At 38.8% G+C, this 22,420-nt stretch overlaps 1 protein-coding gene across 2 annotated transcripts in view; it reads left to right on the forward strand.

The window, feature by feature from the left end:
• The window catches only part of NMUR1 (neuromedin U receptor 1), a 58,765-nt gene that overhangs the window by 26,869 nt on the left and 9,476 nt on the right, over nucleotides 1-22,420 (forward strand). The gene's annotated exons all lie outside the window — the stretch shown is intronic.

A 22,420-nucleotide genomic window follows, 5' to 3' on the forward strand; every position in this document is an offset into this window, starting at 1 on the left:
TTATGTTATCCCAAATGCGCCCTCTTGCAGCAGTAGGAGGGGCTTACATGTGCTGCCACCACTAGACTCCTTACTGGCATCCAGTACCAGGTTTCTTCTGGGTAACTAATGCTGCGAGTGCACCCTGTTACTGGTGTACCTGGGCTGGTACTCCTGACCTTTTACTATGTATCAGGGAAGCTGTGGATGAATCCCCCCTGGCCTATCACACTGACCAGGGCTGCATGGGTAGCAGGCAGAGCGGTGGTACTGGAAAAGCTTGGGTCCAAACCTCAGAGACAGCCGGAGAATGGATTAGATTTAGGGTCTAATCTGCAGGTCACAGGAATACAGCAATATTGAAGATGTTTTCAAGCAGGTCTTTGAAGCAAGATATTACTTGGTCCTTACTGGTTAAAGGTACCAGTGAGCAGGTCAGATGAAATCAGAAGAACAAGTTTTCAATACAAGCCAGTGCCTTTTATACAGTTCAGACACATGCTATTTTTGGAATCAGGATGTAACCTGTTTACACAAACACGGATTTACATGCATTGCAAAGACAACCATATTTATACTTATCTATGAAATTCTTAAAAACCTTGCTGTGATATCCTGCATCTTATTTCAGAGGTAGGAGACCTACTAGCAAGTCAAAAGGTCTAACTGCCATGAATACTTCAGACAGTCGCAGAATACACATTTCCAAAGAAAAAGTACAAACCTCAAACAAGTCATTTCCCCACATAACAATACAGAAAAGACTTTGTAAACAAAGGCTCATTGTGACAGATATATACATCAGAAATTAGACATTTGCTTTAGAAAGGTTAAACATAAAAAAATAATTTTCTACCCTGGTCTCAGAAATAAAGATTTCCTATCTCAACATATACACAATATCAAACATAAGTGCTTGTGCTATTATATAAATAAGCGCCCTGCGTTATTTCCTTTGAATAAATTCATACCATAAGTTATTTATGAGTGATCCAGTCACAGGTGTTATTGGTCAAGTCATCAGCACATATACAAGAATATTGTATGCATATTTGATACTGCTCGATCTTATTTCCCTGGAGTAACATATCTTGTCAACAAAGACTATTCCAGGAATACAAATATGTGCAATAAGGCAAAATGCATGTGGCTAACTGGTTGGATTATGTGTTCACCTAGTCATCAAGTCATCTGTGATTAAAGACAAAATAACATGATTTGAGCTTTCTTAATATAGAGACAAACTAAACATTCCAGCCTTAAACACTACTCAAGAATGGTAAAATATGAAGTAAAATGGAAGAAAATAGGAATTTTATTTCAGGATTATCACTCTATGTAACAATGTACATGTAAATATGAATTTACTAACGTTCACATATTTATATATTTATTACCTTCTATTCTAAGTGTACACCTCCTCCTTTTGGTAATCTAATATTTTATTTTGGGTTAAAATATGCAGTGGCGCACGCAGGGGGGTTTCTGAGTCTCCAGAAACCCCCCCCCCCTGCGCTAACTAAGTGGCCGCTATAGCTGCACTGTCCTATACAGCAGCCGCGGCGCTGTCAAAGAAGCTGTATACAGCACCGCCGCGGACGCTTCTTAGACAGCGCCGCGGCTGCTGTATAGGACAGCCCTGAGGAAACGGAGCTGCTGCGCATGCGCAGCAGCTCTCGCGGGGGGTGGTTTTTTTTGGGGTCGGGGGGGAAACCCCCCCCTGACAATCCTCCGTTCGCCCCTGATATGACCCCCTCTGTTTTGTCATGTAACATATATTTTCATTACAAAACTGCATTCTAGAGTCCAAAGTAGATATTTAGTTTGCGTAATTACCCAGCATGTTTTATGGCTAAGGTCTAGCACATTATACAGCCGCATACTCAGTACATTATATAACTGACACCATTTATATACTGCCTGACCATCATCCCAACACCCGGACAGTTTTAACCCCCCCTCCCTTTTTTTGCAAGACAACTTAATGATCTGGGGCCTGATTCATTAAGGATCTTAACTTAAGAAACTTCTTATTCAAGTCTCCTGGACAAAATCATGTTACAATGGAAGGGGTGCAAATTAGTATTCTGTTTTGCACATAAGTTAAATCCATACTTGCCAACTCTCCCTGAATGTCAGGGAGACTCCCTGAAATAGGGGTGATCTCCCTCACTCCCTGAAGAGTCTGTCATTTTCCCTGATGCTGAGCCAGTACAAGACGTGGTTGGCTTCACCATCTGTGGCATGATGACACAGTTCAGAAATTGTGTCCTATGTCCATGTATTGATGCCTATGGAGGTGGCCATTTTCATGGAGACCAAGATTTACTCAAAGACTGACAGGTAAGACAACATGACTTCAGTAATTGAGACAGAAATGTAAAAGACACTTCAGTCTGTAGAGATTCATTAGCTGCTTTTCTTTAACGCATAGTTGCCTACTCTCCCGAAATATCCGGGAGACTCCCGCATTTCTGGGTTCCCGGGCACGCGGGAGAGTAGGGCAACCTACCATTTCTCACCCCTGCAATAGATAAGTGGTGGGGGTGGGGCTAATGATGCAAATATCACATCATCTTAGACCCGCCCCGCTGTAATGGGCCAAAATTGTGACAACTGTTTAGGGGGTCGGGTCAAAATGATGCGATTCGTCAAGCCCCGTCCCACGCCCACCTCCCCCGGGATCTCCCTGAAGCCAAGGAGGAAAAGTTGCCAAGCATGGTTAAATACTGACTTTTTTTTCATTTAGCACACAAATACTTGATAGATTATTGTACACTGAAATTTAAAGTTGATATGTGTGTGCTACCTGAAAAAACAGTATTTAACTTATGTGCAAAGCAGAATACTAATTTGCACCCCTTGCATTGTAACATGGTTTTGTCCAGGAGACTTAAATAAGAAGTTTCTTAAGTTAAGATCCTTAATGAATCAGGCCCCTGGCCCTGCATTGTTATTGCTACCTCAGGATGATGATAACAGAAGAAAATTAATTGGAAAAAATGGTCTATTATTTGAATAATGCATCTTTCAATGGTCAATAGTTTTAAAATATTCTTTCATTTTTTTAAAATATGTTACTCTAATTTTGTACTATCTATTTATTTTTATTAAACAATCTGGGCTTTCAGTTCCACTGCCCATGCATGAACCGGCTAGCTGGGTCATGCATGCATATATTCTGTTACTCCTTACCGCTTTGGGCCAGTATTGCCAAGGCAGTTAAGTGTCATTTTCATCAACATTTAGTTATATAGCGCCAGTAAATTCCCTAGCGCTTTACAAATGGGATCGCTCAGCTCTATCAGCAAAAACCTTTTGCTAATTAATGTCGATAAGAGTTGTTTTTTTTTTTATAAAAAATTGTTTTTGTTGCAGCTTCTTCATAGATAGGCCCATAACAGAGAATATAATAGGGAGCAACCTGCAGTCATTGGTTATAGCTCTGCAGTTGTTTTACTACTGAACTACTGATTGTCTGCTGGTTTTTCTTAAAATACATGCAAGGTCAGCATTATAAGGAATAATAGTGCAAGTTGTTTCCAGTTCATTTTTGTAGGGACTCGGCATCTCATTGTTATTTTTTTTTACATATTATGCATATTTTAAATATTCTGCAATTAAAAGGCTATAATAATAGTTAAACATACAAATATAACAAAATATTTTTAATAGTAATACCAATATATAAAAATACTGTACATATGCTACAAACAATTTCACCTCCACTAGGGTATTTGACAAAAAAGAAGCGAGAAGAGATAAAGTCTAAATTATAAACCATACGTCAAGTATGCACAAAAAATATAACCGCTCAGATGTAGCATATACTTTGAGCATGTGTACAATCAGTCACATTTGTTTGGGTGTGGACATTTAGTTTTATATATACAGTCAAAGTTCATGCATGCTTAAAATTATGTTTCCTCTAACTATGCTGGATTGTCAATAATCAACCATAACATGTTAAAATGATACCAAGGTCTATCTGTCTAAACATCTCCAACATCACATATGAAATTTGCTGCCACCTTGTAAAATGCTACATACATTGTTGTTGTCATATAAATGATGCATATTCTACATACATGCCATGAGAATTGTTTACACTGTGTAATCACCAACAACTATAAAAATGGATCAATATGAAAAGATAGGGTGTAACATTTAAGATATATGAAAGTAGTAGTTGAACATAGACAATTGTCCTTTGTACTCCTGTCACCACAAAGTAGAATCTTGAACACTATCCTAGATACCAATAGATACGCCTGTTTAATAATACACATTTGCATCTGTAAGGATATTAGCTATAAGTTTGTTTTATCTTAAAAAAACAAAACAAAAATAACCCTCACTTCTGCTTGATGAGTGCGCACTTGAGCCGACTGCTCCTCATATTAGAGAGCGTGACTGATTTATTTACTGAACTTGTATAATCACACCCCACATTCTGAGCTATGAAGGATTGATTTATTACAGCAGACATGGAGCTACAGATTTCAGTAATATCACAATGGACTTTAATCAGAGTTACCATAACCCACACTACTCTCCCGTTTCAACTATGTAGCGTTTTGACAAAACTGTCACGTGAATGCGTAAGAACACAGAGACCTGAACTTATTAAGTGTAATTTAATATGGAAAATAAATCCACAATGCTTAAGATAAAACAATTAATCAAATGACATACAAAGATATAATGCAATGATTTCTTGTAAAATAAAAAGGATAAACACAGAATTTATAAACTCATATATGATCAAGTTTCTGTTGCTGGTAGTAGAAGAAAATGGGACAATCTTCAAAATCAGATTGACTCCCATAAGGGAACAATTTCTTTGAGTTAAGCTGGGTACACACTGGAGCATTTTCGTCTAATAATCGGGCAAATCAGCCGACATACGACCATTCGGTTGGAAGTTGGGTTAGTGTGTGTAGTGATGTGATTGTTGAAAGTCGGTCCAAAGTGTCGATTGTCGGCTCATTTGGTTGGTTGTATAGTTTAATATTTTCCGATCAATTCACCTAATGATCATGTAGTGTGTATAAGTTTCCGATCGATCCACGAGCAACTGCCAATAGTTCCTCAAGCTGCGACTCCTTTGGGTGCGTGTGTGTTAATTTCTGATGCCTGTACCAGTCCTACGGTGTCCACACGTCACTCATTTGGTAATGAGGTGCTTCTGGCGGTAAAGCAAAAGAAGGTGTCTATTGCATTAATGCGTACAGCATATATCTGACATTTTACTTATAAACCTTTGTCAGTGTAGTGTTATAAATTTTTTTATATGTATATTGCTTATGTCTACCTCCAGAATTATAGCTATTTGTCATTTTATTGTACACTCAATATACATGAATAAAAATGCAAAATATGTGTATTACATTTGTCTGCCTGCATAATTATATACCGTACATTGTTGTATATAACACGTTTTTGTGTTTCCTATAGATGTGTATAAATGTGTATTTTATATATGTGTGGTTGAATATTAGTACACCTGTGTAATGGTAATGCATCTTGCACCTGTGATCTGTAGCCCTTTACATGTACAAACATTTGTTGATGTGCGGTTGCGAACGAACGCACACTGTACATGTGCAAACGAATGTATGAAGAAAGCGTGTTACCTTCGCTTTTTTTATGAGGTTTGGGGTGGTTACTATTGAACATGCTCTGCCCTTTACTTACATTTCTTAGGGATATCGTTACATGGACCTCATAAGTCGTTTCAGTGTGTATAAATTCTAATCTTTGCTCTCGACAATATGGCTGTGAAAAAACACTGCCGGGACGGTCGTCTTTTGTTAATAGTCTAAATCGTGACTAGTGTGTACTCATTAATCGTCTAAGCAATCAGACCTTTACTCGAAGGTAAAGTCGTTGTAGATAACACGCTGGTCGGAAAATTCTCCCATGTGTACCTAGCCTTATACTACAGCTTTAAAGCTGCTACAGGGCCCACAGACACTTTCCTGTGATGTCATTAGGGTTTTATGACTGTTGAAAACACCTTTCCAGTCAGGTTTTATTTATCCTGTCCTACCTTCTCACCAGAAGGACTTACAAATATAATTTTACCTCCACACAACAGGTCATACGTTTCCCTCCATATGCATATATGCATAGCACACATTCCTCCTGTAAGTATGATATTGTAGAAAATTTGATAGGACATTTTCTGTGACCCTAGTCACCAGCTTAGAATTTGTCATTACCATATAACCGTGTGACAGTAGTCGAAATGGCTGAGACATCCCAGATGTGTGTTACATATCACACTGAAAGAGCTATCTCCAAAGGCTTCAACCTTTGCGACCACCATTAATTAGACACATGACGGTCATCTGTAACCATGGGTTTGGGCTCTTTTATCTACAAGCACCATCTGGGGAGAACAGAGGAGTTTAACATAATCCATACTTGCCTGCTTTCAGGCAGTGCAGTCCAGAAAATGGCGTGACTACAGGGTGTGAGGGGGCGGAATGCGGTCAATTGCATAATTTTGGCCCAAATTACGTGATTCACCGCTCATCGCGTTATTTTGGGAATAGCGGGATGCAGGAGACTTGCCTGCTCTCCCGGGAAACCGACCCGGATTTTGGGAGTCTCCTGAACATTCCGGGAGAGTTGGCAGGTATGACATAATCAACGGGACACATTCATTTAGATGCAGTTTTACGGCTTTAACCCCTGGCTGTATACAGCTCCTCTGAGCCACATGGAGCTGCCTGCTAGGAATTAATTCACAAACACATATTTGCCATTTTATATGCCTAGAAAGTAGCTTGCACATGACATTTTCATTTTCATTGACATGCTAAAATTTTAGTGACATAGTAACATGGTATGCACACTACAGACCTATTAACTTTAATTTTTTCAAGTGTGATCCTTTGTTCAAATTTAGTGTGGCATATCAAATAAGGATTAATGGAGGGCTACTACCAAAAAATGACTAACTTATAGCAAGAAAGTAATTATGGTTACATGGTGTGACAAAAAAGTAAATATTGTGTACAACAGACCAAGGTATCCAAAATATTATATAGATGGAGCTATCATTATACACAGTAAAAAAAACATAATACATAAAGGGATTTAATCTCGTAATAAAAATGTGATACCTTCTATAGTACAGAAAACCTCAATAGGAAAAATAGTGTGTTTAATTTTTATTTCTTTTGGTACAGTGTCATACCAGAGAGTAATCTCATTGTCAGTATGCACAGTGAAGTTCGTCTACTATAACAGTTGGACGACCACAGTGCTAATCAATGATGAGAAAAGTATAAAATAAATCAAAGACAACTGGTGTTACTAAATGAACAGAAAATTGATGTTCCTAGAAGCTTTGAGAAAGGAAGCAAGATACCATTGAGTTGTCACTGGAGACGCTAAAACGAAATGTCCGAGAGGTGCAGGGCCGGATTAACCATAGGGCTAACTGGGCTACAGCCCAGGGGCCTATGGCATCCAGGGGGCCCTTGAAAGTGCTCAGCAGCAGTATTGATCGGTCGGGGGTCGCGGTCCTTCCCCGGCGAGTTGTAGTCTCCTTACTGAGGAGATCTTGTGAGTCTCACTCTCACGAGATCTCCTCAGTAAAGAGCGTACAGCGTGCCGGAGAAGGAGGTAAGTGCCGGGGGGAAGGGGGGGCGGGCAGCTCGGATCACGGGGTGAGTGTGGCGGGAAGCTTGGATCACGGGGGGGGCCCTCTTGTGGGAATGGAGGCCCCCTTAGCCCAGGGGCCTCCATTCCCTTAATCCGGCACTGGAGAGGTGTCACCTAAAAGCCCTGCATAGTTTTTGCTGGTCACATTTTCATTTTTGTGGACTTGGAGTGCCTCTATATGACTATTACAGACTACTCTTGCTGTTTATTTCTTGACGATATTTATTATTATTATTATTATTAATATTTATTTATAAGGCGCCACAAGGCATCCGCAGCGCCGTACAGAGACAAACAAAACCACAATACAATGGGAGACAGCACAGTAAAGTAAACACAGCAACTCAGTAAGCTCAATGCACAGCTAGAGAGGGCGGGGAAGGGGGAGGGAGGATCCGCAAACGACGGGGCCCAAGAAGGAGGGCGCGGAAGACAGGGAGACCCCCAGGGGGGAGGAGGGAGCGAGAGTGGACGTGGGGTGGAGGACCCTCGAGGAGGAGGGCTAAGTAGCTGGAGAGCAGAGTTAGAAGTGGTGGAAACAGGAGGAGAGATGGCCCTGCTCAGAGGAGCGTACAATCTAAGGTAAATCTATTTACCTTTTTTATATACACTTGGACTTGTCTCCTGAAAGATATCACGTAGAGGACCAGTAATATTGAGCTCTCCATCTATTATTATAATTATTATCCTTTATTTACATAGTAGCTACTTACTTTAATTTTGAAATATATACTGTCACTGTGCACTTCATAATATGTGTTAATAATTGCTAGTCGTCTATTTTTAGTTCTGATGTGATTGATATATTAAGAGGTGTCAATTATAAATTGTTTAATTGGTTATTTGCATTTGTGGAGTAGAATTACCAAACATTAATTAGATATTTCATAAACTGATTTATTATGGTATTGTAAGAGCATTCTTTCACACATTTGTGGTAATTCGATTAGGTTTGCATAAAGATTCATGAATGTTTTGTTCATTTGGTAATTTCACTTTTGTTTGATTGGTTATAATATAAGATTAATATATATTATTTTATCATTGGGTAGTGTCGAAATATATTATTTTAATCTGTGTTTTTCTTTGTTCTATTGGATATATTTTTCCTATTTCTTAGCAAGTCTCTCAGGTATTAGTATTGGATTATGTGCATTCCCCTTGAGCAAATAATTATTTTATATCTGTTCATATTTGGACCTCTCCACTCACTATGGGGTCTATGCATCAAGCAAAAACAGCTGTTTCCGCATCTTTTAAGTAAGTTTGCTATGTGTTATCTGCCCAATGGAAGAGTTTTCATAGAAAACTCCTCCGTTTAGGCTGACACCGTGCAGCATCGCAGTCCCCATAGTATACTACGGGGACTGCGATGTTCTGCAATGCATGAAGCTTTGCTAAGCTTCGCATTGCATGGACAGATAACGCCATCTCAGGATGGCTTTACCTGTCATTTCCTATGGGCTCCTGCTGAAGCCTCTCTGGCTTCGCAGTATTCGGTACAGTAGAAGTGCACTGCCTCCTGTCACCGGCAGCTAAGGAAACAAAGATCGCAGAAGAGGGGTCAAATCGCCGGGGATCCCAGAGTAGCCCCGGCATGGTGCATCTTAGCGGTACATAGATATGCATCACTGCAATATGCAGCGATGTACCGCATCTTATTGATGCATAGAACCCTATATCGCTTAGGAAAGTTAAGGGACATTGGGGCTGCACTTTCCATATGTAATCCATTTTCATTGTCAATGTTTTGCTCTGAATTAATCATGCGATTTTTAATATGTGTCAGGACAGAGAAAAAATAAATACATTGAAATTGGTTCAAAAACAATTAGTTTTAGAATATTGAGGCGTCATTAAGGAGAGCAAAGCAAAAAAGGAGTAACTTTGCACCTTGGCAAGACCATGTTGCATGGTAGGGGGGGGGGGTGTAAATGTAAAATGTGGGGACAGATTCATAGTTGGGATTGGGCATGTCCTAGATCAACTTTAAATTTCAGTGTAAAAATATAGCTATCAAGAATTTGTGTGCTACATGAAAAAACAGCCAACTATTTTGCTTACATGCAAAATAATAAACTAATTTGCACCCCTTGCATTGTAACCTGGTTTGTCCAGGATCAAATTTTCTCCTCTTTTGCCTTGTTCTCCTTAATGAATCAGGTCTATTGGACAACTAAAAAACTCTGTTGTTCTTCTACTTACAGTAATTTAAATATCAATTTAGCAAACAAAATACAGTTTTAATAATTCCAACAATTCATTAATTAACATTAATTAGGTCCATATAAATAATAAAATGGTCAACAATTACAGAAATCCACCTTTCAAAAGTGCAAAAATACACATATGCTAAGCATGCCAACTTTCTGCATACATCTATGCATTTAGACATAAAACAGGTACAACAAACAGAAAAGCAGGCCAGCTGACATCAGAAATAGCTTCTTGGATTTTTAACTGCATCAATACAAAAAGATTACCATTGTAGTGTTTATAGCAGTGATGGGCAACAGGCTGCCCTAGGGCCACATACTGTATGGCCCTCTAAGCCTTCATCTGTGGCCCACATTTCCTTACTGCTCTATTGTCACAATTGTTTGTTATAGCATGTAACATTTGTGTACAGTTCTACTAGTATGCTATAGATGCCACTTTCTTTGATTAAATGTATTGTTTTAAGTTACAATTGAGGCTAATGTGCGAAAGTTAGAAGGCCGCAAGTGCGACCCCCGAAGTGTATCAGGTTGCCTCTTACTGGTTATAGTGTTAATTGTATTTAATTGGAGCATTGTATAACAGTACTCACAAAACTTATCTGTGTCCTGGCTCTGTGTCCAGGAGCGAGCACTATGCCAATAGATAACAGTGGTCAGGCAGCTACTCTGAGCTGGTGGATAACCACAATGTGAGGGTGAAAGAATACAGTGTTGGCCAAAAATATTGGCACCCTTGCAGTTTTTTCTAATAATGCATTTCTTACAGATGAAAATATTGAAATTAAAAAAAAATATTTTGACATCCACGTATGTATTTCTTTGATTTGCAATGGAATAAAATATAAAAAGCAGAAAAATGTCATAGCTTAGTACACACAGAAATATTTAAATGGGCTGGACAATACTATTCCCACCTTTTAGAAGTAGCTAGAAATAATTAGATTTTAAGCATGTGATTATCCTACACTTTGGAACTGAACTCACCTGTGGTACCTGCAGGTACCTGCAAAATAAAAATCATTTGTTAAATTAGCTTAAAAAGAGAAAATGACTCATTCTTCTGTTTTGTGTCACTGTGTGTGTGTACTGCAATGAGCATGGAGAAAAGAAAGAGAACCAGAGAATTGTCTGAGGTCAGATAGAAGACAGTAGCCAAGCATAGACAATCTTAAGACTACCAATCAATCTTCAGAGACCTTGGGGTAAATGTAACAATCTCCGGTTTTGTCAACTCCCGCGAGTTCGGCGAGTTGACAGCTTAAATTTAAAGCGGCGCTGCCTTGTAAAGGGAGGTTTTACTTTACATCCAGCGCCGCTTTAAATTTAAGCTGTCAACTCGCCGAACTCGCGGGAGTTGACAAAACCGGAGATTGATACATTTACCCCCTTGATGTTCCTGTTTGCACAGTATATAATGTTAGAGAGATTAAGGACCATGGCAGTGTAGGAAAACCTCCCTGGACATAGCTACAAGAGAAAACTTGATTGAAGATTGCAGTGCAGGATTGTTCCAATGGTGGAGAAACCACCTTCACTAACTGCCAAACAGAGTTAAACTGTACACACTATTTGTTGCCAACTCAATGAAAGGGGGTATAATGTAGGAGGCCCAGGAGGGTCCCACTGCTGGGACAAATGCATGAGAAAGCCAGATTGGAGTTTGCCAAAACACACCTGAACAAGCCATATTCCTTCTGCGAGGATGTCCTGTGGACAGTTGAGACCAAATTAGACCTTTTTGCACATCATCCATATGTTTACAGAAAGCAAACTGAAGCTTTCAAAGGAGAGAACACCTTCCCAAACATGAAGGAGGTTCAGTGATATTTAGGGGTAGCTGTGCTGTATCTGGCACAGGGTGCATGGCATCATGAAACCTGGAGATTGCCAGGCCATTTTGGAGATCAATGCTGAATCCAGTATCAGAAAGCTGGGTCTCCGACAAAGGTCATGGGACTTACAGCATGACAATGACCCCAAACACCATTCAAAAAACACCCAGGAATGGTTCAGACTGTTCTGAAGTGACCAGCAATGACTGGATTTGAAAAAGTGGAGATGTTGCAACCAATCAGATTATAGCTGTCATTTTGTAGAATGTACTAAATAAATGATTACTTGAATCTGGATAAAATAGGTTGCTGTAGGCAGCATCTCCACTTTTTCAAACCCGCAGTTTAGTAAAAATACCACTAGGTCTAAATGCCATAGAACACCTAAGGAGAGATCTGGAAACTGCAGCTGGGAGAAGGCACCCTGCACATCAGGCAGTGGACCAAACTACCAGTTGAGAGGTGCAGTATCTTGACCAATGTCTGTGCTACCAAATATTAAGTCTAAGATGTCAATACGTTTGTCAATGCCATTTTTTTTTTCATTTTCTGATTTATAAGGATATAGAGCTGATATATTAATTGTACCACATAAAATAAAAGATTTTCCGATGCGATCGCCATGGCTTCAAAGTACAAGATTTTTAGTTGCAAAACAGATTACAGAGCAAAGTATGTCATGCATATGCTTGCGCCTGCTGGCACCGACAGCGAGCTTCTATTAGAAAGCTCTGGTTTCCAAAGCAACAAACGAACAATTTATACACTGTACAGTCATAAAAAACAGTGACATCACACAGATACACAGTTACAGTATTACGGACTACATCCATAGTTTGATGAGTCATGACCTCTCAAGTACTCGACACCCCATTGGCTGATTCTTCTGGTCATTGTTCCTTGAGGTAGGGGTCATCTTTCCATATGTGGCCAGATGTACATCCTCAGGCTTCCACCCTTGGACCTGTATAAACTGGTTCTTTTATGGCATCTTTGCAGTTGCTATTTGGTATATGAAAAGTAATATTAGTTATGCCTAGCATTTACAATGTGTGAACACTTCATAAATATTACCGGAAATATTCTTATGCAATTGCGAATAAAATTAAATAAATCTCGATGTGATTAACATGGTGGTCAGCTCATCCACTCATTCAGCCTCCATAATATCACCTCTTTGCTGATGACACTCTAATCTTCCTTTCCTCCCTTTACCTCTCTCCTCTCCTGTGTCCGACAGTCCCTCTGCCATTTCCACTTGGATGGCCAACCACTACCTCAAGCTCAACATATCTAAAACTGAGCTTATTGTCGTTCAACCACCCGGTGTCACATCCCCTCCTCGAATCTCCCTTAAGGTTGATGGTGTAGTCCGCTCCCCTGTTCACCATATGAGCTGCCTGTCATTGCATGTATTTTGTTTGTATCATCATACCATCAATGTTGAGCACTGTGTAATTTTTTGACGCTTAGTATTACTCAAATGCCTTGGCGACATTTTATTCATAAATTGCAGTGATAACAGATTTTTAAGAGCTGCGATAAGCGACAATACAAAAACATGTTTTTTTGCCAATTATTAGTGAATAGGCCCCTGAGGTAACTGCTGACACATAATCCATATTATGTGCATGACTGAAGTAATGGGACTCAGAAGAGGAAAACATATAAAAATCCCTGTAGAGAGAGGGGTTAAATGCTTCTTTTAAAATGCATCATACTAGCTGGGAAACCCTTCTGTTCAGTATCCTGTTGAATAGTGTTTATGTTTTCAGCACAGAAAGATTGATGTTTCACTAATGTGATAGTATGTAGAAAAATAGCATACATTTTATTAGGCATTATAGGAAACTATCAGAGGTGAAAAAATGAATGTATTGTGGTGCAAAGGTAAGAGGATTGCCTTGTATGGAGATGAAGAGGCTCAGTAGTTAAATGCTTTGACTTAACACATCAATACTTATAGCATATTATGAATTGAATGCCGATATGTGAGTATTCAGAAAAGTCACTTTGGTAGGGGAAATTGCTTCAACTGTCTGTATACAGCAGCATGAAGTAAAATTGTTCCACTATAAGAATACATTTTCGTATTATTAAGGATGATATTACATTTATAGTAGCATGCACACATCTCCTTTTTCCTATGCATATTAAACTGACCTATATCAGGTATATTGCTTCCATATGAAGTGTTTATTATCTGTAAAAGAGCAGCCCAGCTTGCAATAAATACTCAAACAAGTGGTTCTGCAGGGCAAGGTTTCTAAATATGCAGTGTATACCGAGGAGTATTCAAAAAGCACTAACTAACTAAAAAATATACTATTTTAATGTTGAAAAAAACAAATATAATAGTTCGTTTTTACAACAAAAAGTGTTATTGTTAAACATTTATGGACATATGGGACTGTCATTTTATTCAAATTTACACACAGTTGGGGTTGCTTAGTATAAAGTTACATAAAGTAGAGGGTTCTTGGCAAACATTTCCCATCATAAGGGGGTATATGATAAAAACAAAGTTGAGAAACCTTGCTGTAGGGGACAGCGGAGATAATGTAAAAACTCTTTCTGTCCGCGTTGTCTGCTGAAGGCTGGCTCAAGTTCAAGAACGTTATTATATATAGATTTTCCTTCATGTATTTATATGATTGAGCTGATTGTTAGGAGTGGAGTTATATGATGAAGCATCCTTGTATAGAAGCTATTTATATGTATCATATAATATAGCAGAACTGGTTAATTTCAGTAAAGCCAAACTAAAGTATTAAAGGCACACTTGCAGGTCAGGGGACACTATCACCAACATTGTATATTATATATTTCATATCTAAGAATAGAAGATAATCGTTGTTACCATAATTTGCCCATAACATTTTGCACAAAGGACTGGTTGTTATGTTTTTATTTTTATAATAAATATCTAAATTGTGCAGTTGAGGGAAAGCTTGTCATTGCTGAAATAGAAATAATAGGGCTGGCAGTCTTGGTCTAAATCTGCAGTCACATTGTATGGTGTTATATAGCTAACACACCAACAGGACAGCTCCATTTCTCCATTGCTAATTGTCTTTTCTGAAATAGAAAAAAATAGGGCTGGCAGTCTTGGTCTAAATCTGCAGTAACATTGTACTGTGTTATCTAGCTAACACACCAACAGGACAGCTCCATTGCTCCATTGCTAATTGTCATTGCTGAAATAGAAATAATAGGGCTGGCCGTTCTTTTTTGGGCAATTCTTTTAGACCAGACCAAATGTCAAAATGTTGTGCAGACTCAGCCGCACTCACTACTGGGTATCTTGGGAAAGCTAAGTTTTTTCCTAGCAGCAATTTCCAGAGAAACTGAAAGTGGAGACGTCATTGTGTCATGTACCACTTGAGCTGTCAGCTTGCTGACCAGGAGCTCATTGCATCTCATTGCAGCTCATCACTTGGAAATGAAGAGAAGACATAGCTCTTATACCTAGAATCAAGCACAATTGCCAAAATGCAATGATCTGATTTCAAGATGTTGACAACTCTTGGATCCTGGCAAAGCGAATAAAGTACTTAATCTACAAGTCCAACATAATTAGCAAAATTGCTTTGTTTCATTTCATCTTTCAATTTCTCTTGCTGCTTTTCAAAAAGTCTGATTAGGGGAATCACTTGAGTCAAACTAACAGTGCACTCTCTTCACAGGTGAATACTTCAAGTAGTTTCAGCACCTTGCACAACATGGAAACTATTCTCCACTGCGCTGGACTAAAGTACATTCCCCATAAATTATATTGTTCTTGCAGCTGCTGCATTCTCCTACATGCTGTTGCAGAATCCTAAAATGACCCTAAATATTTCGGGACACAGACAACATCTCCTGCATATCATTGTCATTTTTTTTAAAAATTCTGTACCACCAAGTTGATTGTGTGAGCAAAACATGGAATGTGATGGAATTCCCCCTGCTGTAATGCTCTAATAATATTGGTGGCATTATCAGAAATCACATATCCTCAGGAGAGTCCAAGCAGTATGAGCCATGTTGCAATGACATCCCTTAGTTTTTCAAACAGGTTGTCAGTGGTATTACCTCTGACCTGTGCCTTGTCTCGTCTCTGATAACCACCTCTCACTCCCGCATTCAAGACTTCTCCCATGTTTCTCCACACTTATGGAATTCCCTACCACGCTCATTCAGACTTTCCCACAGCCTTCAAATCTTTAGATGCTCTTTGAAAACCCATCTCTTTTTTATAGGTGACCTTATTCTCGACCTCAAGTATCTGTCTAAAACCATCTGCATTAATAGTGGATATTGGACGCAGATCTAATACTAGCATAGTCGCCATGGCGTCTGTGATCCACTGTGCGACTGGGTGACAGCTTTCATACTTGCTTCCTCTTGCAAAGGATTGTTTAACAGTCAATTGTTGTAAACTACTAGTAGTCTTCTTCTTGTTCTGCTTCTGGGTTGAAGATTTATCCCCAGCAGCAGGAGCAGCAGCAGTGGGCCTAACGCTGAAGGATTCTTCTGAGGACTCCTGAATAGGGGAAGAGTCATCTTACCTTAGAAACTTGGATGCAGGACTAACTCCGATCACTTGTGAGGATATTGATGATGAAGGTGTTGGGGGTGTAGTTTGCAGGTGCTGGGATCTAGCTGAGAGAAGTGAGGTAGCTGATGCTGGACTGCTTATTGTTATTTCTTAGCATAAGTTTCTGATTTTCACAAAAGCTTTCCATGAACTCGCTTCAAATGGCGTAACATGGATGAGGTTTATAGATGATTAAGGTCCCTACCTCTACTAAGTGTGGCTTTACAATGCTACAAATGGCTAGACACCTGTTGTCAGGATTTGTGTAAAAATAATTCCACACATAAGAGGTGGATTTTTTTGGTCTTATGCCCAGGCATGACAATGGCCTTCTTCTTATCACTGGCAAGAACTGCTTCCACTGGTGCATGACTTGCCAGAGTAGAGTTCATTAATAGCACTGTTTGCTTAGATGCCTTAAGCCCATTTGTTAGCTTGTTTTGTGGGGGCCCAAACAAACCAAGCACTTCAGCCAAAAAACTGGCACTGCTTGTTGTTGGAGTGCTTGCTTTGTTAAACTATACATGTACTTTTCAATATTTACATAAGGGTGGGTGGAAGGGGTGAATATCTGATCAGAAGTGGAAAAAATTAGAGATCTAAAAAATTTTTAGACCTAAAAAACAACAACAAACAAATTGATTTCCAGTGATCTTTTGAGCGTTTTTGTACTCTTATGCTGGGATGCCAAACCTGGATGAGTCCCCTGAATATTTCCTATGATTTAACACACATTTAAGTATTTAATGTCATTATTGGGTGAGAGTGGGTAAGGTTCATGGATGTCTGTAGTTGCCAGGAAACATTATGCTATGGATAGTTTATGTAAGTTTAATGCTCAGGATGACAAAGATTGACTAAATGTTTCCATAAGACAGTATTAAATTAAATAAGTTGTGCACATCAATAAAACAGTAAATATAATAAAAACTACAATACAAAAATATTTTATATTTACTTTTATATGATATATTCAAGTTATATTATGATCATTTAGTGGCATTACAGTGCCTGTTATGTCACTGTTATGCTGTGTATGTAAATACAACTCCAACTATTTCATACAGTACAACGCGTGTGTCTTCAGAATGGCTTATTTGTCTTTGTACATTCATCAAGGAGAGAACATCAGAATAAGTCAGCAATTGTTTCTTGTCCACTTGTACTGTGCAGTATACATTTACAGTGTTAACAGTGTTAGAAGCAGAATGGGCTGTAATAAATATATAAACAAATAGCATTTGTGGGGGACTCAAGAGGGGCACATTTATTACTTATTCTCTAATTAGTGTTGTTTGCTGGAGGATTTTATAAGGTCAATATGACAATTTGTACTTGTCACAAAGTAAGCAGAATATGAGTACAAATAGTATTACAGAGACAAGAGAATATGTGGTGATTGCTGTGAAGATGAGCTGTGTGTCATACATAGTGTGATGATTGTTGCTGCATACAATGTATTGAACCACAGACACATTTTTAGATTATTACCTATCTTTGGGGCACATTTATCAATATTCACATAAAGTGAAAAGTAGTTTTCAATCCTTATCGCAATGATAAGGATTGAACTATTTCTCACATTTATGTACAGCCCTGCACAGAAACAGCAGTTCCGAAAAACTGCTGTTTCAGTGATAAAAAAAATCATACTTACCCCCCTCTTCGGAAGCGCTGTCTCCGGGTCTTCTCTTCACTCTTCAATTGCGCATGTCCAGTTCCAAGAACTGGACATGCGCACAAAGATCCCCTCTCTGTCTCTGCAACTATCGTTGCAGAGAGAGAGCTGTGATTGGCAGGGAGGGATCACATGATCCCTCCACACATGCGCTGTCCAGCTCTGCTCTTCGGAGCAGAGCTGACAGCATTAGATTTCTTCAATTCAATTCCAGCTGGCGTACATTAACATGACAAGTTCCTGAAAAAAAATGTTTTTTCGGGACTTGTTAGATTGCGGCCAGGAGCAGTTACCATTCTGTTGAATGGTGACTGCTCCCAAAAACGAAGAGGGATGCAAAGCAGCAGATATCATGGATATCTGCTGCGATGCACCCTTAATAAATTTGCGGAGGACAGGAGGACATCTTAATGACCAGTTAAAAGCACTATTGTGCTTTATTAAATATGCCCCTTTATATGGTAGAAATATATGAATTCTTCAATTTGCTTCTCCTGTTTTGAAATGCTGCAAATTAGTAACAATTTTAGCATAACATTAATATGTAGGGATTTACTATTCACATTTTTAGATGACTAGAAATATACAGTAAATAAATGCTACAGCCCAGAAGATTGATGGGTTTGAAAAATGTATATTAATTTAAATGGGTCCTCTTCATCATCATCATTTATTTATTTATTTATATAGTGTCAGCAAATTCCATAACGCTTTACAATAGGGAACAAACACAGTAATTAAACAATACTTGGTAATACAGACAGACAGATAGGTAAGAGGACTCGGCTTGCAAGCTTACAATCTATGGGTTTAAGGCTAGTCTTTCTTTTATTCTACTTACCATCCTTGGCTGCTTCGCACAGCATCTGATTCAGGGATATGGCTCCCACATGTTCTGATTTTCAAAGGGGAGATGCCTTTTTTTTATCTTTTTTCGGAAATCTTTAACTTACAGTCCATTATGTCCCATAATGCAGACTCCAGTGGTAGCCACATTAAGAGGATAAGTGAAAATAGATTCTTATATTATATGTACCTCATTTAGCATCCCAAAGTAAGTATGGGGTAGACTTGAGCAATATTCAGCTTACAATAGTTACATCTATTTTTTTTATTTCTACATTATGCAGCCCTATCTATAGAGCCAGCACACAACCCAACACAGACAATTATCCTGTCTTACACTGACTTCCGACTGACATGTGCAGCACTTGCCCAGTAACAACCTGAAGCAAGAGCAGGACAAGTGCATATGTGCTGGTCCTGCTTCATTAGGAATAGTGACAGGAATCTATATAGTAAAGATGTTCTATTTGAATATGAGTCTGTTAATTACAGGGCATAATAAAGCATAGTACCTTCCTTAACATCAAAATCAGAACACATATTTGGTTGTCTGATTTGGTTATTATAAGATCAACAGTCCACTTTGGGTTATGAAGGGTATTATATTTTGATAATTTTGTAGGCATGCATTATAATTATTTGTGTGCTTTTAGGTGTAATTATTTTATGTTATTTGTACTTAAATATTAAATATTAATACCGGTTGATTTTTGCAGTTATAAATTATTACAGTGTGTTGTGTTACAGTAGTTACAGTTGAGGTATGGTATTGTGATGGTAGTGTGATTGGGTTTAGTGACAGTAGTTATGTGATAGAGAAATGGACGTTATGGTATTGATTGCAAGATGAGAGATGTAAGGAAAAATGTACATATAGGAGTTGTATGATAAAGTGATAGGAATGATAATGGGGAACTAGTATAGCGTAATAAGACTTACAGAAAATGGGTTGTACTGTATAACAGCATTTGACAGCTAATTAGACAACATCTATTCATTTTAGAATAGTCTGAGGTACACAGGGTGGAGAATTTAATATGTGGGTGTCTGCATCACTGTTGGAGTTCCAGGAGTAGATCTCATGGATTTTCTAGTAAAAGAAAGGGTGAAGACTAAAAATACAAGGGTAGCAATTTGTTCATGATGATGTGCTGTGGCCCATTGTGCTTACATTTTTAATTTATTAATGTATTTTTAAAACTACATACAAATAAAGAACAGTATTTTGAGTTGATAAAATGAGAGTGACGTATAGCGAGGTCACCCGGTAAAGTAGGCTATTAAAACCAGTACTTGCTGTTAAGATATTATCATGTATTATCAGATCGAAACATACTGTACTGTTGGCAGGACTAACAGCACAATGTCTGTTGTGATGGATATCGCAGTGGTTAAAGGAACACTTCATTATTCTAATGACACTACATTAAAAAGTGTAATATACTTTATTGGGCAGTTTCCTGTAATCATGCTAAAAAAAAGTCAAATAGAGTTTAATACTATTTATTGAGATTCCCCCGTTTATTAGATTTTCTCTCGCTGCGTAACACAGTGATAGGAAATATTTTAGTGTGCAATTTATTAAAAAATTCTTTCCGGGAGAGCTGAGCAATGCTTAGCTCCCCGGTAATACTAGCTGGCAGCAGTAAGAGGAGTCTTACCGCTTGCCAAGCCATTCTTAGGACCCTATGTGCATGCTTGAGTTGGCATGCCAGCACGCCCTTACTGTACATGGCCTACGTTCATCCACCCGTTGCCTCACCAATTCCACCTCTAAGGTCGGAGGCAGCTGTAAGTGTTGTTTGCTTTCAGTGGTGTACGGTCTATTTCTGATCATGCACAGAGCTATTTCAGGCAAGGTCAGGGCCACCTTTTCCATTGGGCACGATGGGCAGCTGCCCGGGGGCCCCACGGGCAAGGTGGCCCCATAGGCACGGCTCTTAATGAGAATAAATAATCCTGCAAAAGAAGAAAACCTGAAAAAAAAAACCTACAAGGGTCACTGAGCAAGTACATCTATCTATCTCTATCTATATATATCTATATCTGTATCTGTATACATCTATATATCTATATCTAGGGGCCCCGGTGCACTGCTTTGCCCGGGGGCCCATAATGTTGTTAAGATGGCCCTGGGCAAGGTATGGCATGCAAACTTATTGGACTATTAAGTAAGCAGATTGATGATTGCTTGAGACTTCTCAAGCAATCCCTGGACTTTAATGGCCACAGCCTCTCACCAAAAGAGCTCCAGCAGCAGAATATGGACCAGATCATCAGACCTTTATCTTAGAGCTAGTTGTAGAAGCTGCTCACATGACAAATAAAGAAAAGACCCCCCCTAATATTGCAGCTTCAAGTGCCATATATTGCAAGTTGTCTGTTTTTGAAAGGGTATAGAGCTCATTCCTGTTTTTGCTGGAGTTAGAGCTTCTCGCTCTCTACCAAAGGGTTACCACCATGTGATAGAGAGGGAGAAGGCCAAACTCCGGTGAAAACACAAATGAGCTATTTTCTCTTTCATAAATATGCCCCTAAATGTCCATCTGATGAAGACATGGGTGCACGCCCACATTCATAGGATATTAATCACCAGCTACATCTGCTGAAGTGCAGGTGTGAATAGAATTGAACATGCTACAAAGAGTAAAATGTAAGTTGAAAGTTCAGCCTACTGCCTCTGTTGGATCACCTCGTCAGCTATTGTAATTGTTCAGTATTTCTCATAAAATAACTACTCTGTTTTAGCTTAATTTTGGCGTAAATGAATGGTGAAAATGAGAAGACACCATGACTGTCTTTATCACATGTTTTTAAATTGAAACATGAAGGATGAAAATGCAACTAAATGGGCCCTCTCACCAAATACAGCCAACTTTTAAAACCTATTATCTGTGAGAACACAATTTTGCGGAATTGAATAGTTGCTTAAAGGCGCATCATTAAGTCCCGCCTACACACGTGTCCAGGAGGATGCCTACTCTTCCGGGAGTCCGGGCGGACTCCCTGAAATTCGGGATTATCCCAGAAATTCCATGAGAGTAAACAAGTATGATATAAAGTGTGCCTGGAAGTGTGTATGCTTTGGTTGTAAGCTATGGTTGAATAGATGGTTTACCACTTAGATTAATGCTCACTTTATATTAGATACTAATGGAAGGATTAATGTAATCTTTGAGTAGTATGAGTGTTGGGAAACCTGAGCATAATGATGTTAAGAGATCTAAGTTAGGTCTGTGCAACATATAATGAGACGCATTACAATATCCTATACTGAATAATGCTTTCAGACCAATCTGACATATGGCACGTGCACTTAGATTTCTAATGTGTCTACATGGAAAATCCATCTCCTAATGAATGGCTCCTGGGTTACAGCAAGTAATTTCAGGACAGATCTGACTTTGCTAATGGATTCATCAATATATCAACGGGTGTCCTTCCTGTTCCATCTGATCTGCTGTATGGCCATTGAATCAGGAACTGTTTCACTTTGTAGTCTTCAGTGCCTTTATGCCAACTGATAAATCCATATACAAGAAAAATAATTCACAGAGCACTGCGCATTCATTGTCCTTGTTGCTCAAGTTATTTCCTGTGTAGAATCCAC

Source organism: Mixophyes fleayi, chromosome 3 (assembly GCF_038048845.1).
Source record: "Mixophyes fleayi isolate aMixFle1 chromosome 3, aMixFle1.hap1, whole genome shotgun sequence".
Lineage (NCBI taxonomy): Eukaryota > Metazoa > Chordata > Amphibia > Anura > Limnodynastidae > Mixophyes > Mixophyes fleayi.